This window comes from Monodelphis domestica, chromosome 1 (assembly GCF_027887165.1).
Source record: "Monodelphis domestica isolate mMonDom1 chromosome 1, mMonDom1.pri, whole genome shotgun sequence".
Lineage (NCBI taxonomy): Eukaryota > Metazoa > Chordata > Mammalia > Didelphimorphia > Didelphidae > Monodelphis > Monodelphis domestica.
Genome location: NC_077227.1, coordinates 342822963 through 342840273, shown reverse-complemented (window position 1 = coordinate 342840273; position 17311 = coordinate 342822963).

The following is a 17311-nucleotide window of genomic DNA, read 5'->3' as shown; positions in this document are numbered from 1 at the left end:
GTCCTTCAGTACAGAAATATTACATAATATTCATCTGCTACCATTTCTTTAGTCATTCTCCAATCAATGGGCAACTATTTTGTTTCTAGGTCTTTGCAACTACAAAATAGTAGGGGCTTACCTCCTACAGATTAAATATCATATTAGGTTATTAGAGAATGGCTTTTATAGATTGTAGAAAATGGACTGTCTTAAAGAAAGCAAGAAATTCTAAAAGGTGAAGTCGAGGAAGAAATACATTCCAGATGAGAGAGCATGGAGGTTAAAAAAGAGAGCATCCCGGTTAAAAAATAGTAAGGAAATCAATTTGACTGGATCATAAAGTGTGTAAAGGAGAATAGTAAGCTGAAGCTAAGTTGTAAAGGGTTTGAAATTCCAAGATAAGGAGTTTGACTTTTATCTTAGGGGTAATTAAAATCCAAGTTAGGATTGTTACATTGAGATTTCTAGATATGGGTTCATGAGACAAGGTAGTAGAGATAATAGTTTATTTGAAAAAATATATAGAGAGAATTATTCTACCAGATATTCCCAGCACATCGGGAGCCAGTAGCCATGAGCATAGCCATGAGGTAAAGAGGAAACAGTGGCAGTAATTTTTATTTATTTAGAATATTTTTCCATGGTTACATGATTCACGATTTTTCTCACTCCTCTTCCCTCCCCACTCCCAGAGCTAAAAAGCAGTTCCACTGGGTTATACATGTATCTTTGTTCAAAACCTATTTCCGTGTTATTCATATTTAAAATCTTTTAACATCAAAACCCTAATTCTATCCCCATCAAACCATGTGATCGATCATATGTTTTTCTTCTGCATTTCTGCTCCCACAGTTCTTTCTCCTAATGTGGATAGCATTCTGTCTCATAAGTTCCTCTGGGTTGTCCTAGATCGTTTTATTGCTACTAGTAGAAACATCCATTACATTTGATTGTACCACAGTGTATCAGTCTCTGTGTATGATGTTCTCCTGGTTCTGCTCCTTTCACTGTCCATGAATTCCTGGAAGTCATTCCAGTTTACATAGAATTCCTCCAGTTCATTATTCCTTTCAGCACACAAGTATCCCATCACCAACATATATCACAATTTGTTCAGCCATTCCCCAATTGAAGGGCATCCCCTCATTTTCTAATTTTTTGCCACCACAAAGAGCACAGCTATGAATATTCTTGTACAAGTCTTTTTCCTTATTATCTCTTTGGGGTAGAAACCCAGTAGAGGTGTATCTGGGTCAAAGGGTAGCCATTACTTTAAAGCCCTTTACACATAATTCCAAATTGTCCTCCAGAATGGTTGGACCAATTTACAACTCCACCAGCAGTGGCAGTAATTTTAACATTAAAGCTGGTATTGGTTTTGTCCTTTGCCCTGAAAGCTAACACTGAACTTGAAAGGGCAAGTCATGTCTCTGAAAGAGCATGTCTTCAAGCATTGGTGTAAGTTGTATAAGTATAGTATACAATTCTGTTGGTCCTTGCTTCAGTAAGTAACACAATTTGCTTGTCTTTCTAGCCAGTACCATAAGGTTGCCTATGATTTAAACACACTTTGCTATAGATCCTTTTTTCACCCTATGGTGAGAGAGACAGCATGATTTATTCAATAGAAAGCTGGATTTAGAGTCCAGAAAACTGGGTTTTAAGTCCTGCTTATAGCATGTCCTGACTGTGATCCTAGATTACTGATACCTCATATAAATTCCTAGTTCCCTAGACTACTATATTAAGACTGTAAGTTGCAGAGTAGGTACTAAACTTCATTAATAATAAAAGCCAAAATTTTATATTTTTATGAATTATAAAGGACTGCATATATATATAAACATTGAAGAAGTTTCTTAATTAGATATTTACCATATCAATAAAATCACAGTTTTAGTTAAAAGAGGAAAACAGAGTATAACTATTATATTCTGCTTCCTTTTAAAAATAGAGAATGAACTTCAAGGTTTATTCCATGACACTGAATGATTCTGGAAGACAAGTTTGCCTTCACAGTAAGGGTGATATGTTGAGAGGGAGTGGCAAACACTGAGTGGTACAGTATTAATTCCAGAGTCAGAGAATCTAGGTTCAAATCCCATCTCTGCTACTTGGTTGTACCCATAGTTCTGTCCTTCTACAAGTAATTTAAAATCAATTTGCTTCAGTTTTCTCTTCTGTCAAATGATGCGGTTAAACTATCCAGCCTCTGAGACTTTTTTCCTCCATTCTAAATCTGTGGTCCTATATTTCTTTTTCTCTGCTCTGAATGGAATTTCTTCAGAAGCATTCCTCTCTCCTTCCCCAATCTCTCACCTTATCAGGCTAGTCTTTGGGGAATAGTTAGAGGATGTCTTTAAGTAAGAGAAGAGAAAAAGCACAGTATATATATATATATATATATATATATATATATACATACATATACATATATACATATATGTGTGTATGCATATATGTGAACATATTTAGCATACAGTATTACCATTTGTTCTTTTTATTAAACCAAACTATAACTTACTGTCCTATAATATATTATAATTAATGCTCATTTTCTACTCTTGAGCCCTGAAGCAATGTTGCAATGTACATGATTTTTAAAAAATAAAAAATCATTAAACAAATAATCAAAGTATATAAAATACATTAATTAAAATTATAGAAAACATAATAGCTCTGGATAAAACAATACTGAAGCATACACGTGCACATTCACACATATAAGTGACAACCTCAGGTTTAAACTCATTAGTTTAAAAATATAGGCTTGGCACAAAGCCCAGAAGGGCGTCAAGGAGGGATTTGATAGACTAAGACAGGCAAGGGATTCCAGAGTCTCAGACGCTCCACTGAATAAGTCCTTCCTCCAGTTGCCCCAAATCTAAATTGGGTAACCACTGGTAAAGGCATATGGTGAATTTCATCTGTCACAAGAGTACACAAAGAGAGAGTTCAGTCTCTGGAGGGACATGTTTATAGTACCTGAGGGTTTTGCTCAAAAATCATTTAGGCATAACTAAAATAGGCCAATGAAAACATCTTCTGTCTTGTTTAAGTGGACATGTACTTGAGTTTTCCCCTTTCAGTAGTGTTTTTGTTTAAAAATTCAAGGAGTTAATTATATTTAGAAATTTGAAGTATACTGACTCTATAGTTAAACTCTTTAATGAGCCAATAGTTAGCCTTAATCTCCCCCACCTAGCCAATCAGAAGTAAAAATACCTTGAATTTTAAATCCTTTCTCCAAGCTAAGTATCCAAAGCATCCTTTACTATCCCTTAACAAACATAGGATTACTGTCATTAATTTTTCTAAGCCCTTCTTGAACTAATTCATATTTTTTACCTAATCTAGCTTCTTTGAAATTCCTTTTCAGTAGCAATGGGTGGACTAGTTAGATGGACAAAACCTTACTTTTCACAATAAAAGTACTAATAATCATTTCTCTCCTCAGGAATCTTTTATGAAGTCCAGCTGTGTGTGAATTTCCAGAAAACATTGAATTTCAATCCTTGAAGCTGGTCACTGATATCTTGACTGTGGTTATCTTTGATCTGTTTCTCTCTGTCTCTTTTAAAGTCCTTTCTCTTCGTCCATTCATTTTTTCTTTCTTCCTGTTTAACTTTTTTTGAGCTTGAATTTGTTATAATAGAGCAGTTTTATTGGACAGTAGTCCAATCTCAGTCATGCCAACAATTCCCACAGCTCTATTTTTGTGAAAAAATAATTTTGTGTCTTGCCAGACAATGCATAAAAAAATTTCTGTGTTCAATATCAGTCAACCAAGATGCATTTATTAAGCACCTACTAGTTATCAGTCACTATGTTAGATGCTGAAAAATAAAAACAAAATTGAGGCAGTTTCTTTCCTCAATGAGGAAATTCTGAAGGAAAATAAGATGTACCTATTCATGTATAGAGTAGACAAAGTGCTGGGTCTAGAGTCAAGAAGACCTGAGTTCAAATCTAGCCTCACCTACTAGCTGTGTGACCATGGCCATTACTTAGCCCTATTTACTTCAGTTTCCTCATCTGTAAAATAAGTTGGAAGAGGAGTGACAAATCCTTCTACCATCTTTGCAATGCTATAACATAAAGTCAAACATAAATGAAATGACTGAGCAACAACATCCACAAAATCTATATGTAAAGTAAATAAAATAATAGTAATATTATATAAAGTAAATGTGAGGTGATTTCAGTGTAAGGATAGAAAGGTACTAACAGTGAAGTATAGGGGGGAATCAGAAAAGATCTCATATGGGATGAAGTATTTAACTTCATCCTTAACCTTCTCATATTTTTGTAACAATAGAAGCATTACTTTAAGCAAATTCATTCTACTGTTAGCTATCCATATGTTAATAATAATAATATACTTTTATGAAGTCCTTTAAAGGTTGCAAAGCAGTTTGCATGCATTATCTCAGTTTTAACATTGCCCCCCAAGGGAAATATTATAAGAATTATTAACCCTGCTTAATAGTGAGAAAACTGAGGCTCAAAGATATTAAATAACTTGCCCATAGTACAGAGCTAACAAAATATTGGAGTAAGGATTCTAAAAAATCCAAAATTTGATCCAGTTGGCCCCACTAACTCTTAATTTCTGTATGTATTGACAAAGATACCCATATATATTTGCCTACTTTGTGTCTTCCAGATTTAAGGTATGAATGAATAGTGTAATTTTAAAAAAGTCGTGATCAAATTTTCTACTCATTCTGATTCAGGAAATAGATTTGTATTTCACTGTTTAAGATTTTTGGAAATAGCTGGGGGAATTTGTGGAACCTGTTCCCCAAGGACAAATTTTTTTAATATCCCCATTTTTATCTATCCTCACAATAAAGGAACCCACAAAGTAGCTGTAGTTAGACATTAATCAACTCCAGATGTTTTGTCTTCCTCAGCAATATTTTCATTTCAAGGTACATGGAAGTTAGGACACTTCTCTTGAACTGTTTGCCACACACTATGTCAGAAACTGACCCAAAGGCATATCCAGAGAGTAAGAAATTCGTAATTTCATAATTAGAATGCTAATACTCATCCAACTGATAGTTATTTTCTCTTTTAAAAAAAAGATCTTTCAAGGACTCAAGGAACTTTGTAATCTCTATTTCTTTTCCTTTATTTCTTTCTCTGAGGAAACTATTAACTTTCTCTTCTCCAAAGCTCACACCTCTCTGTGTTCCATTGATTCCATTCCTCAATGCCTCTTCTGGTAGATTACTCCTATTCTCTCCATTCTTCAAACTTTCCTTTTCTATGAGTTTCTTTTTTATTGCCTACAAACATGCCAGAGCCTCCCTCATCTTTTAAAAACCATTCACTTGATTGTACCATCTTTTCAAAGTTGTGTCCTATATATCTCCTATGTTTCATAGAAAAATTCTAGGAAATGCACTTTCTTTACTCCCTTACCTCAAATTCTCATTTCAACCCCTTGCAATGTGGCATCTAATCTCATTACCTCACTAAAACTGCTCACTCCAAAGTTACTAGTAAGTAATTCATTGCCAGGTTCTTTGTTGCTTTCTTAATTTTTATCTTTATTAAGCTTTCTGTAGCACATGATGATGTTGGTTAACTTCTTTTATGAATACTCTTTATATTCTGTATTATCATTATATTTCTCTCAGTGCTCCTCTTCCCTGTATGACCCCTCTTTCTCAGTCTCCTTCACTTATATCACCATCTTTATATTGGGTCCTCCACTTGTAAGTGTACCATAGAGCTCTGTCCTGACCAGGATCCCTTGCCTTTTTCTCTATTCTCCATGAACTCCTAAATTCTACTAAGTTAAATTATAATCACTATTCAAATGATCAATCACCCACCATTCCTAGTCTCTCTAGAGCTCCAATGCTATATCACCACCTAATTATTAGACAATTCAGATGAGATATTTTTCCTGAGGTAGCATGTTGCATATATTCAAACAGAATATTTCTTTCCTGTAAAACCCTCCACTCTTTTTATCACTGCTATTTATGTAAGGATTTCTATATATCCCAAGTTCCTCAAATTTGTACCCTCAGGGTTATCCTAGCTTCCTCATTATCCCTCAACTCATATATTCAATCAGTTGCCAAATACTGTTATTTGAACATTGTGTGTGTGTTGTGTGTCTGTGAGTGTGTCCTTCTCTCCATCCACATAGGCACCACTTTATTTTATTGCCTCATTACTTCTTACTTGGAATATTAAAATTGCTTTCTAATTGATTCTTCTAAATCACTGGTGTGGCCTTATGATTTTTCTGCTTGGTAAACTCCAGTACCTCCATATTAACCCTAGGACCAAATTTAAATTTCTATTTGGCATTCAGAGGCCTTCACAGTCTGGTTTCAGCCAATATTTCCAGCCTTATTACCCCTCACTTCATACACTCAAGAATTCAGCAAAACTGGCTTTTTAATTATTTGTCATTTTAGCTTATTAAGGATAGTAAGCTTATAGTGGTGTATAATTTTGTTGTTTTTCAGTTGTTCATCATTTCTAATTCTTTGTAACCCTCTGGATAGCATGCCTGGCCCTTCTTTCTTCCACTAGCTCATGAAGTCTGTCCAAACACCATGACATTCTTAAAATGGCACTATTTATCAAACTCATCCTCTGTTGCCCCTTTTTCCTTTTGCCTTCAATCTTTTCCAACATCAGAGTCTTTCCCAATGAGTCTTGTCTTCTCATTATGCTACCAAAGTATTTAAGGTTCAGCCTCAATAGTTGTCCTTCCAGTGTATATATATATAGTCAGTGTTAATTTCTTTAAATATTGATTGATTTTATATTCTTTCAATTCAAGGAATTCTCCAAAGTCTTCTCTAGCACCATTTTAGCCACCTGGTAATGTCTTTCTAGTTATCTAATAGATACTAGATGTGTGCAACAAATAGATATATGGCACAGAGTTTCTACTGTTTCATTGAAAAATATATTTTTATCAAATGCTCTGAAAATTTCTATCACTATTCATTTTTTTTGATAAGGCAATGTTTATCTTTCTATAGGTATCTGGGAGTGATGAGTCCAGTATGACTCAGCAATTTGTTTCATCATTATCATCATCTTCTTTATTATTATTATCATCATATTAACCACAGAAGGAAATATAATTAATTTTATTTTGTGAGTTTACTACATATTAAAGGAAAATGAGTACTAATTCAGGATAAAGAAAGTGGCCTCTACAGAATCAACCTAAAGTCAAAAAGGAATAAGTAGTAGCGAAAGAAGAATTCAACAATGGCAAAAAGGACAAACTTTGGTCAAGTGTTAATTTGCTCATTATTCACATGGGTGCTAATGAAACAAGTGCTAACCAGCTGATCAAATTTCCCCACCTCTTTAGCTAAAAGATCAAGTCTGAAGTCTAAAAAATGAGGTATATTTAATATGCTAAAGCAGCTCACAGAATACTTTCTGTGTTAAAGAAGAATTGCAGAGCTTCACCTAGAAATACCTTCTTGAAATAGAAACTGCAAAATATATCTGTGAGAAATGTTTACATTTCCTAGGAAAATTATTGCTTTGGGGAAAAAACATAAATGAAATTCTGGAAAGAGAAATCTTTGTGGATTGTAGGATTTTATCCTTACATCATATATCAAGAGAAAAAAATCCAAATAGTGGTGGTGGTGGTGGTGGTGGTGGTGTGTGTGTGTGTGTGTGTGTGTGTGTGTGTGTGTGTGTGTGAGAGAGAGAGAGAGAGAGAGAGAGAGAGAGAGAGAGAGAGAGAGAGAGAGAGAGAGAGAGAGAGAACATACATGTATGGGGGGCAGTATGGATGGAATTCGTCCTTGCTGATAAGACAGAAATAACTTGAGCTAATTATATTAACCTAAAAAAGTAAATGAAAAAACTAATGAGAACAGCGAATAATCATAACCCTGAAAATAGCTTCTTTTCTTCACTGTTGAAATGTTGTATTCTTTGATAGAACATTGACTCATGGAGACTTGGATCAGACACTCCTTGGCCAAAAGAAATTCTAGAAATCAGGAAATTTGATTGTGTCTAAGCAATGTGACTTGAATTATGTGTCCAAAGTTTGGGATTCAAAGAAGCAATAGATTCTCATTCTTTTCTAAGAAAAATAAAAATCAAGGGGCTAGTTTTCATTCTTTCACCCTATATTCATTAAAATGTTATTTTGAAAGAGGTTTTTGTAACTAATTCACTAGTATCAATAGGGTGACCTGTGAACACCTTTTTAACTTGAAGAAGCTAGGTTTTACCTGCCTTCATAGCTACATTTTCAAAGAGAAGTGGAAAATTGAGATACTTATCTGTATAATCTACCCAACAATATAAGCTTCAATCTTCTGGAAGACTCAGGTCTGGATAATTTCCTCATTTTTACCACTTAGTACATATATACTAATGTAGTTTGCAAAGTATTTTCCTCCCAATATCCTTTTAAGAAAAGATGGGTACTGTGACCATTAGAACCCTACTATTAAAAATATAATAATAAATATAATTATTAATAATAAATATAAACTGAGGTGGCTTCCCCAGATGTGATAGATATCATTAAAACTGGGACTTGAACAGAGTTCTGATTCTAAGTTGATAAAATTACATAATTCTAGTAATCAGTCTATAAAATGGAGACAAAAATAGCATTTATTTCACAAGGTTATTGAGAAGATTAAGTCAAATAAAGTAGAGAAAATGCTACATTATTATCACCACCATCATCATCATTACTTTTATGTCTCACACAAAGTACTTTCCACTCCATTATATTGTCTTAAGCATGGATAAGAAAACCTTTGGGGAAAAGGGGTTAGAACAGGCTTCTTTTCCTATTTTCAATAGTTATTACACCTATGGTCTATAAAACAATGTTGAAGTGTCTCTGACTTCCAGATTTCTAGACATAATGTTCAAAACACTTCTGATTCCTGAGAAATAGAAGAACCAAGTTTGACCACAGTGATATCTCCATTTCCAGGGGCTACATTGAGACAATAAAAATGGCTCCCTTGTTGATGTAATTAAGGAAAGAATATTCCTTGACAAGTGAAGGTGCTATCTGCCTCTTATTTAGAGGAGAAATTGAAATGTTGAAAATGAACAAGACTTGTGATCAGCTCCTACATATCCATCAGTAACTCCTATTTATGTGACTGTGTCCTTTTTCTGGCCTATTGCCCTCTGATCATGTATATGAAGTCAAAGAGAAGCAAAAATTGAAAATAGTAGAATAAGATTTTTCTTGGCCAGTCCTTCTATATTGGATCTTGTTAAACTAATAAATAAGTCTCAGGTTGTTTTATGGGGGAAAAACAAATAAAATAGATAAAGCATTGGTTAATTTTATTTTAAAAAGAAAAGAAAAAAAATCAAATTAACAATATCAGAAATGAAAGGGATGAATTCACCTCCAACAAAGAGGAAATTAAAGCAATCATAAGGAGTTGTTTTACCCAATTACATGCCAATAAATATGACATTTTAAGTGAAATGATGAATAATTACAAAAATAAAATTGCCCAGATTTACAAAAGATGAAATGGAATATTTAAATAATTCCATCTCAGAAAAAGAAATTGAATAAGCCATCAATGAACCTCACTCAGTGGCAATGCAGTGATCCTGAACAACTCTGAGGGATCTACAAGAAAGAATACTACCCACATTCAGAGGAAAAACAGTGGGAGTAGAAACACAGAAGAAAAACAACTGCTAGATTACATGGGTCAAGGGGGATATGATTGGGGATACAGACACTAAATGAACATCCTAGTGAAAACATCAACAACATGGAAATAGGATCTGATAAAGGACACATGTAATACCCAGTGGAATTGTGCATCATCTATGGGAAGGGCAGGGGGAGGGGAGGGAGGGAAAGATTATGATTCTTGTAAGCAAGGAATAATGTTCTAAATTGACAAAATAAAATTTAAAATAAAAAGATTTAAAAAATTTTAAATGAACCACACTAAGAAAAATTTCCCAGGGCCAGATGGATTCACAAGTGAACTCTCTCAAACATTTAAAGGAAATTTAAACCTGTACAAGAATATTCATAGCTGTGCTCTTAACATGTGGTGGCAAAAAAAAATTGGAAAATGAGGCAATGCCCTTCAATTGGGGAATGGCTGAACAAATTATGATGTGTTGGTGATGAAATACTATTGTGCTCAAAGGAATAATAAACTGGAGGAATTCCATGTGAACTGGAATGACCTCCAGGAACTGATGAAGAGTGAAAGGAGCAGAACCAGGAGAACATTATACACAGGCTGATACACTGTGGTACAGTTGAATATAATGCACTTTTCCATTAGTGGCAATGCAGTGATCCTGAACAACCTGGAGGGTTGAAATAACACTATCCACATCCAGAGGAAACACTGTGAGAGTAAAAAAAAACACTGAAGAAAAACAACTGCTTGATTACATGGGTCGAGGGGGATATGATTGGGGATGTAGACTCTAAATGAACATCCTAGTGCAAACATCAAAAACATGGAAATAGGTTCTGATCAAGGACACATGTAAAACCCATTGCACATTGGCTATGGGAAGGGGTGGGAGCAGGGGAGGGAGGGAAAGAAATATGATTCTTGTAATCAAGGAATAATCCTCTAAATTTACTAAATAAATTTTTCAAAAATACATAAAAAATAAATAAAGGAAACTTAATCCCAATACTATATAAGCTCTTTGACAAAATAATCCAAGAAGGAATCCTACCAAATTCTTTTTATGACACAAATATGGTGCTTATATCTAATCCAGGAAGACCAAAACCAGAGAAAGATAATTATAGATAAATCTCTTTAATAAATATTGATGCAAAAATCTTAAATACATACTAGCAAAGAGACTACAGAAAAATATAACAAGGATTATTCGCTATGACCAGATGGCATATATACCAAGAATGCAAGGCTAGTTTAATATTAGGTAAACCATCAGCATGTGACCATATCAATAATCAAACTGACAGAAATCACATGATTATCTCAATAGATGCAGAAAAAGCCTTTGACAAAGTATAACACCCATTCTATTAAAAAAAATAGTAGAAAACACAGGAATAAATGGACCTTTCCTTAAAATAATAAATAATATCTATCTAAAACTATTGGCAAGTATCATGTACAATGGGGATAAGTTAGAAGCCTTCCCAATAACATCAGGAGTGAAGCAAGAATGCTCATTATCACCACTATTTAATATTGTACTAATTAATGTTATCTTTAGCAATCATAGAAGAAAAAGGAATTGGAATAAATAAATAAACAAATAAATAAATAAATAGGCAATGAGGGAACTAAACTATCACTCTGTGGATGTTATGGTGGTATACCTAGAGAATTCTAGAGAATCAAATAATTAGTTGAAAAAATAATTTCAGCAAAGTTGCAGGACACAAAATAAACCCACATAAATCATTGGCATTGCTACATATTTCCAACAAAGTCCAGCAGCAATAGTTATTATTTCATTTAAAATTACTCTAGGCAACATAAAGTACTTGGGAATCTATTTGTCAAGACAAACACAGGGATTATATGAACACAATTACAAAAAACGTTTTGCACAAAGTTAGATCTAAACAACTGGAAAAACATTAATTGCTCATTGGTAGGCTAAACTAATATAATAAAAATGATTATTTTATCTAAATTACTTTATTTATTCAGTCCCATACCAAACTAACATAAAACTATTTCATAGAATTAGAAAAAATAACAGTATAATTGATCTGGAATAACAAAAGATGAAGAATATCTAGGGAATTTTTTTAAATTGTGAAGGATGGTGTCCTACCAGTATCAGATCTTAAACTGCACTATAAAGTAGTTATTATCAAAATAATCTGGTACTGGCTAAGAAATGGAATGGTGAAGCAATGTAATAGATTAGGGATAAATGACCTTTGCAATCTAGTGTTTGATAAACCCAAAAATCACAGATTTGGGGAAAAGAACTCACTACTTGACAAAAACTGGAAAACAATTTGGCAAAAATTAGGAATAAACCAATATCCCACATCCTATACGAGGATAATGTCAAAATGGGTATATGATTTAGACATAAGGGATGATACTAAAAGTCAATTAGGGGAACATAGAATAGTTTTTCTGCCCGATCTATGGAGAAGGGAAGAATTTAAGACCAAACAAAAGAAAAAGAACATTGTAGAATCAACTGTGATAGGCTTGGCTACTCTCAGCAGTACAATGAACCAGAATAACTTTGAGAGACTTATGACAAAGAATGCTATCCAACTCCAAAGAAAGAACTGTTGGAATTGGAATGCAGATCAAAGAGAGCTATTCTTCACTTTAGTTTATTGGGGCTTTTGTTTTGAGGTTTTGGTTTTATATGATTATACTCTTATAAAAACGATTAATACAGAAATATGTTTTGCATGATAATATATGTATTACTCAGATCAAATCGCTTGCCTATCTGGGGGAGGGGGAAAGCTGGAGGGAGGAAAATAATTTAGATCTTATAACTTTGGAAAACTTATGTGGGAATTTGTTATTACATGTAATTGGTAAAATAAAATGTCTTTATAATAATAAATAGCAATAAAAAGAGAAATGTGTCCCAGTCTCAATATTGCATGTCTATTTTCTATATAATGGCAGGAAATAGACATGTGCTAGAATTCTCTCCTACATTTCAGAAGTTCCTCCTCACTACCACCACAAAGAAAGAGGTCTAATTCAGACATAGAAATTTTAGGACATATACAGTCTGAGTACTCCTTTGAACAAGCAAAGGAATATGGCCTTAACTTGTCTGCTTTATTTTTAGGAATTGTCATGTCATCAAAGCACAAGAACTCTGAAGTCAGGATTTCTGTCTTTTTGTGACCTGGGAGCTGAAATTTAGGATTTTTTGAAAACTAGAACACAGAAAGGTCACTATCTCCTCTGGTTATTGGAGGGGACCTCTGATCTTAGACAGAGCTAAGCTATCAAGAGTATAGATAGTGGATCACAAGAAACACCATTACTATTTGGATTGGGGGTATGTCTTTTATATGTCCTTTGCTCTCTCATACGTTGACTATAACCATTACTCTCAGTTGCATGGGTTACATCATTCCCTTGTTTATTCTCATATCCTGAACTCCTTACTGCTTCTCATTTCAAGAGGACAGAGGAAATTGTAGAGACAGGGTATGAGACTAGTATTAGAATAATTTAGCATTATGGAAGAGAATCTTATATTTTATAAGGAAATGGGAACTCTTACTCAGGAAGTTAAACCAGATAGGTTACAGAGGAGATGAAAATTTCTAAGCTGGTATATTTTAAGAAAGTCAGGAACAAGGAGAGAAATCATAGTACTTTACAGTGAAGTTTATAGAGTTTTTTGGAGGAATAATAATTTCTTTCAGAATTCTTTATGTAAAGTTTATTCTATATAATTCATGTTTACATAAAGTAAATACTATCTACATCCACAATTCTCATTAATCTGTTTGCCATTAGATTATTATGGCATATTCAAAAGTCTTGAAAAGTATCAAAGCACATTCAGATTACTAAATAATCTGAACTTTTCTTACTACATAAGATATTTTTTTATTGAAACCAAGGATAAAATTACAATAGAGAATCTATCTTTGGGGATTAAGTATATATCAAGCCACATATATTTAAGGTTTCCTCTAGTCTCAGCCTAAGTATAGGTACAAAAGAAAGCATCAGTATAGGTGTCATGTCTTCATAGAACTAATTGTCTTTACCAAAGATCTTTTGAGGAGGAGGGAATGAAGATTACATTACTCCCTGGGTAGAAAAAATTAGGGCAGCATGAGGCAACATGGAAGTCCTCCAAAAGTTACTCATCTTATCCCATAATCACAAAGACAAGATGTCTAGAATTATTTGTTTTCCATCAAAATCTTTTATAAAAGAAAAAAGTAAAATATCGGTCCTGTGACAGCCAACCTGGCCTTAATAGCAGGACCAGGAACAGTTAGAGCACAACAGATGAGACTAGAGATAGAACTGTAGAATAAAGTCACTGATCAGAGGGGCAATATTCCAAATGATCTTTGCAGACAGAGGTCCTCCATTTCAATACCTTTCTCAGTCACTGTGGCAATTTGTGGAAGTGGCAAAAATGTGGGGAGGTGTTACCAAGCAAGAGAAGGGACTGTGATTAGAACAGATATAGCCTGTCATAGAAATTTTGAGACTTTGGAAAAATCACCCCACCATTTTGAGACTCCCATGTAAAAAAAAAAAAAAGGAATCAGATCATTTGCTTCCAAAATCCCTTTCATTTCTAAATATGTCTTGCTGCAAAAGAAGGGTAAACTTCCTAGCTCTACCTCCACTGAAATTGAAGACTTTCTTGAGGCTTATCAAAGATTAAAGATAATTTGCATAGCAAGTGTGCTAGCTGCCAGGGGCATGATGGAAGTTGAAGCAACAAATGAAATGTAGTGCATGTTTTTATCCCCTACCACAGAAAAACTCAAAGAGATTGTACAATGTGGGGCTTGGAATGGGCCTATAATATACTGCCTATTCTCTCTGTGAAGCAAGACTAGTAGGAAAGATATTGATAGCCTCTGGAGTGATTCTTGTGTCAGTCAGATGGTATATAGGCCGTTTTAAACAAAGGAGATGAAAATGAGTTGATTAGGCTTGAAGGCATTTTGGTCCAGGACAGATTCCCCCAAAAAGTGAACATTTCAGCACCCCCTCACCCTAAAGAAAAAGACACTACCACAGCAGATAACTGCTCCAGCAGATGGCAGTAGTGACTCAATGGAGCAATGAATGGCACCCTCAGAAGCAGAAAAAAAAGCATCTCCAGAAATAGAGGAACTTCAGGGGATGGCTCTGGGAGCAGAAGAACATAGCAGCAGCTAAGGAAGTGTAGAATGACAAAAGCAAGGGTAGCTTCAAGACTAAGACAAAAAAGAGGTGGAAGTTAGAAATATGAAGGCTCAGCAAGTTTCTAGGAAATGGAGATGCAAAAGGTATTCCAGCCTCAATACAATTCTTTATTGCATACGAGAGTGAGATTTCTGAAAAGTGCTCCCTCCACTAGTACAAGTGTCTGTGGAAACCTAGCTATGCTCCTTCACATGTACCTGCACTCTGATTTTCCCTTTTTATTCTGCTACCCTAACATAACTAGATACTTTGCTATTTGATTTATGGGGTCCTATCTAGTCAATTGCAAGAAAATGCACTAAGTGGGAGCTTGAAGCATATTTTTATTATTGTGACAATCAAAATATCATCACATTAAACTTGGGGTAACATTGGCAAGTAGAGTTGAGTGGATCAATGCTACCTGAAGAAAGCACTTTGCAAACCTCAAATCACTATACAAATTAGAGATAGGAGTTGTTAAAATTTACATTGTTATCTCTTATTCTGGTGAATATTTGTTCCTGTGTTCTTTCTTATGTTTGGGCTGACACCCTATATTTTTCTTATAAATCCAATTTAACTAATAAATAGAGCTCAAGCTCTAGGACTCCAGGACTGGGAATTTATTATCCATATAAGTTAATTGTTATTAAATACTTAAGTAAAGTGATTACAATTGGTACACTTTGATTAAATGTCTAGTACAGTGATGGCAAACCTATGGCATGGGTGCCAAAGATGGCACACAGAGCCCTCTCTGTGGACACATGGCCTTCCATCTCTTCCCCCAGAGTTCATTACTAGAAAGACAGAGGGACTTGGGTGGAGCTGCTCCCCTCCCCCTCTCCACTGAGCCTGATGACATTTTTTTCACATCCCCGCCCCTGTGCCCAACAGTCCAATGAGAGCTCACATTGGGTAAGGTGGGTGGCACACAGGCAGCAGAGCTGGAGGGGAGTGGGGCACTCAGGCCACTCCTTTCCTCCCACACTCTATACTCACTGAGGAAATTCTTCACTTCACCCACCCTTCCATCCAACAGTCCAATGGGAGAGCTTTCTCCCTCTGGTTGGGGTAAGAGGGAGGCGGGGTATACCCATCACTTGTGGGAGGAGAGGCATGGCACTTGATCTGGGGGGGGTAAGGGTGAGACAGGGCTCGGTACTCCAACTCTAAAAGGTTCACCATTACTGGTCTAGTACAATCAAAGTACTGTGTTAATCCATGAGGCAGAATCAAATCTGATCCCTTCTTTCAAAGAACTCAAAGACCTAATATCATGTGAACAAAATAATAAGCAATATCTGACATTTATAAACCATTTTAAGGCTTGCAAGGTATTTTATACACATTTTCTCATTTAATCTTCACAACAAGTCTATGAATTAGATGTTATAATTATCATCATTTTATAGATTAGAGGAAACTACCGGTAGGAGAGGTTGAATGACTGGCCCAGGATCATATACCTTATACTGTGTCTGAGGAGAGATTTGAATTCAGGTCTTGATTACTCAGTTTAGCACTCTATCCACTTCCCCATGCTATCTTTCCTATATATGTGTGTGTATGTATATGTGTGCATGTATTACCAAATAGTGTGATAAGAACATAAAGAATACTGAGTACTTTGAGATCTGACTTCTACTCATCTTTGCTAAAATAGAAGATAATTCAACAAAGATAAGAGTTAGTCAAGACACACAGGAAATACTTTTAATGCTTTGAGATGCCCAGATAAAAGAAACTATAGAAATAGAGATTTCTTTAACTGTTAATCAAAAAACAAGCAACATTAAGAATAATATAGAACACAACCTTTTATTCTTAACAACTTATGTACTCAGTGTTAAGAAATTAAAATAACAAATCAGAGCTTAACTCTTTATATTTCTCAAAATAATTCTACTTAAGAGGAAGTCATGAAAGAGGAGACCAGGTCTCCCACAGATATTAAAATAAAGACCTAAAAAAGGTACAGGATCAAATAGTAATGAAAAAAAATAGAAAAGAAACACCATCAAACATTTTATCTAACTGAGAACTACATAAAATATGGACAACAACAAGCCTAGGAAATGAGAGGATTCCTCAAGAATAACTAATACAAATTCAGGTAAATAATCAGGAAGATTAATAGTGCTCTGAAGGCTGTGTTCCAGAGAAAACTGCAGTCTGACTAGTATGCTTCAGAGAAAGTAGTACTTCATGAAGCTCTGATTGAGAAGCTTCAGTGGGGCTAGAAACTGCCAATACTTTTACTGGAAGTCTCTTAGAAAGACTGAAGTTTGAAGCCCTTTGACCCAAATAAGCCAGGATTTCTGAAGTTTGCAAGCATTGTAAGCAAAACTACACTAGGGAGGTAGATGCCAATGCCAGAAAACCAGAAAGTTGAGGTCAGAGAAAAATAGTCCTGACTATCTCATTCAAGTGTGGTAATG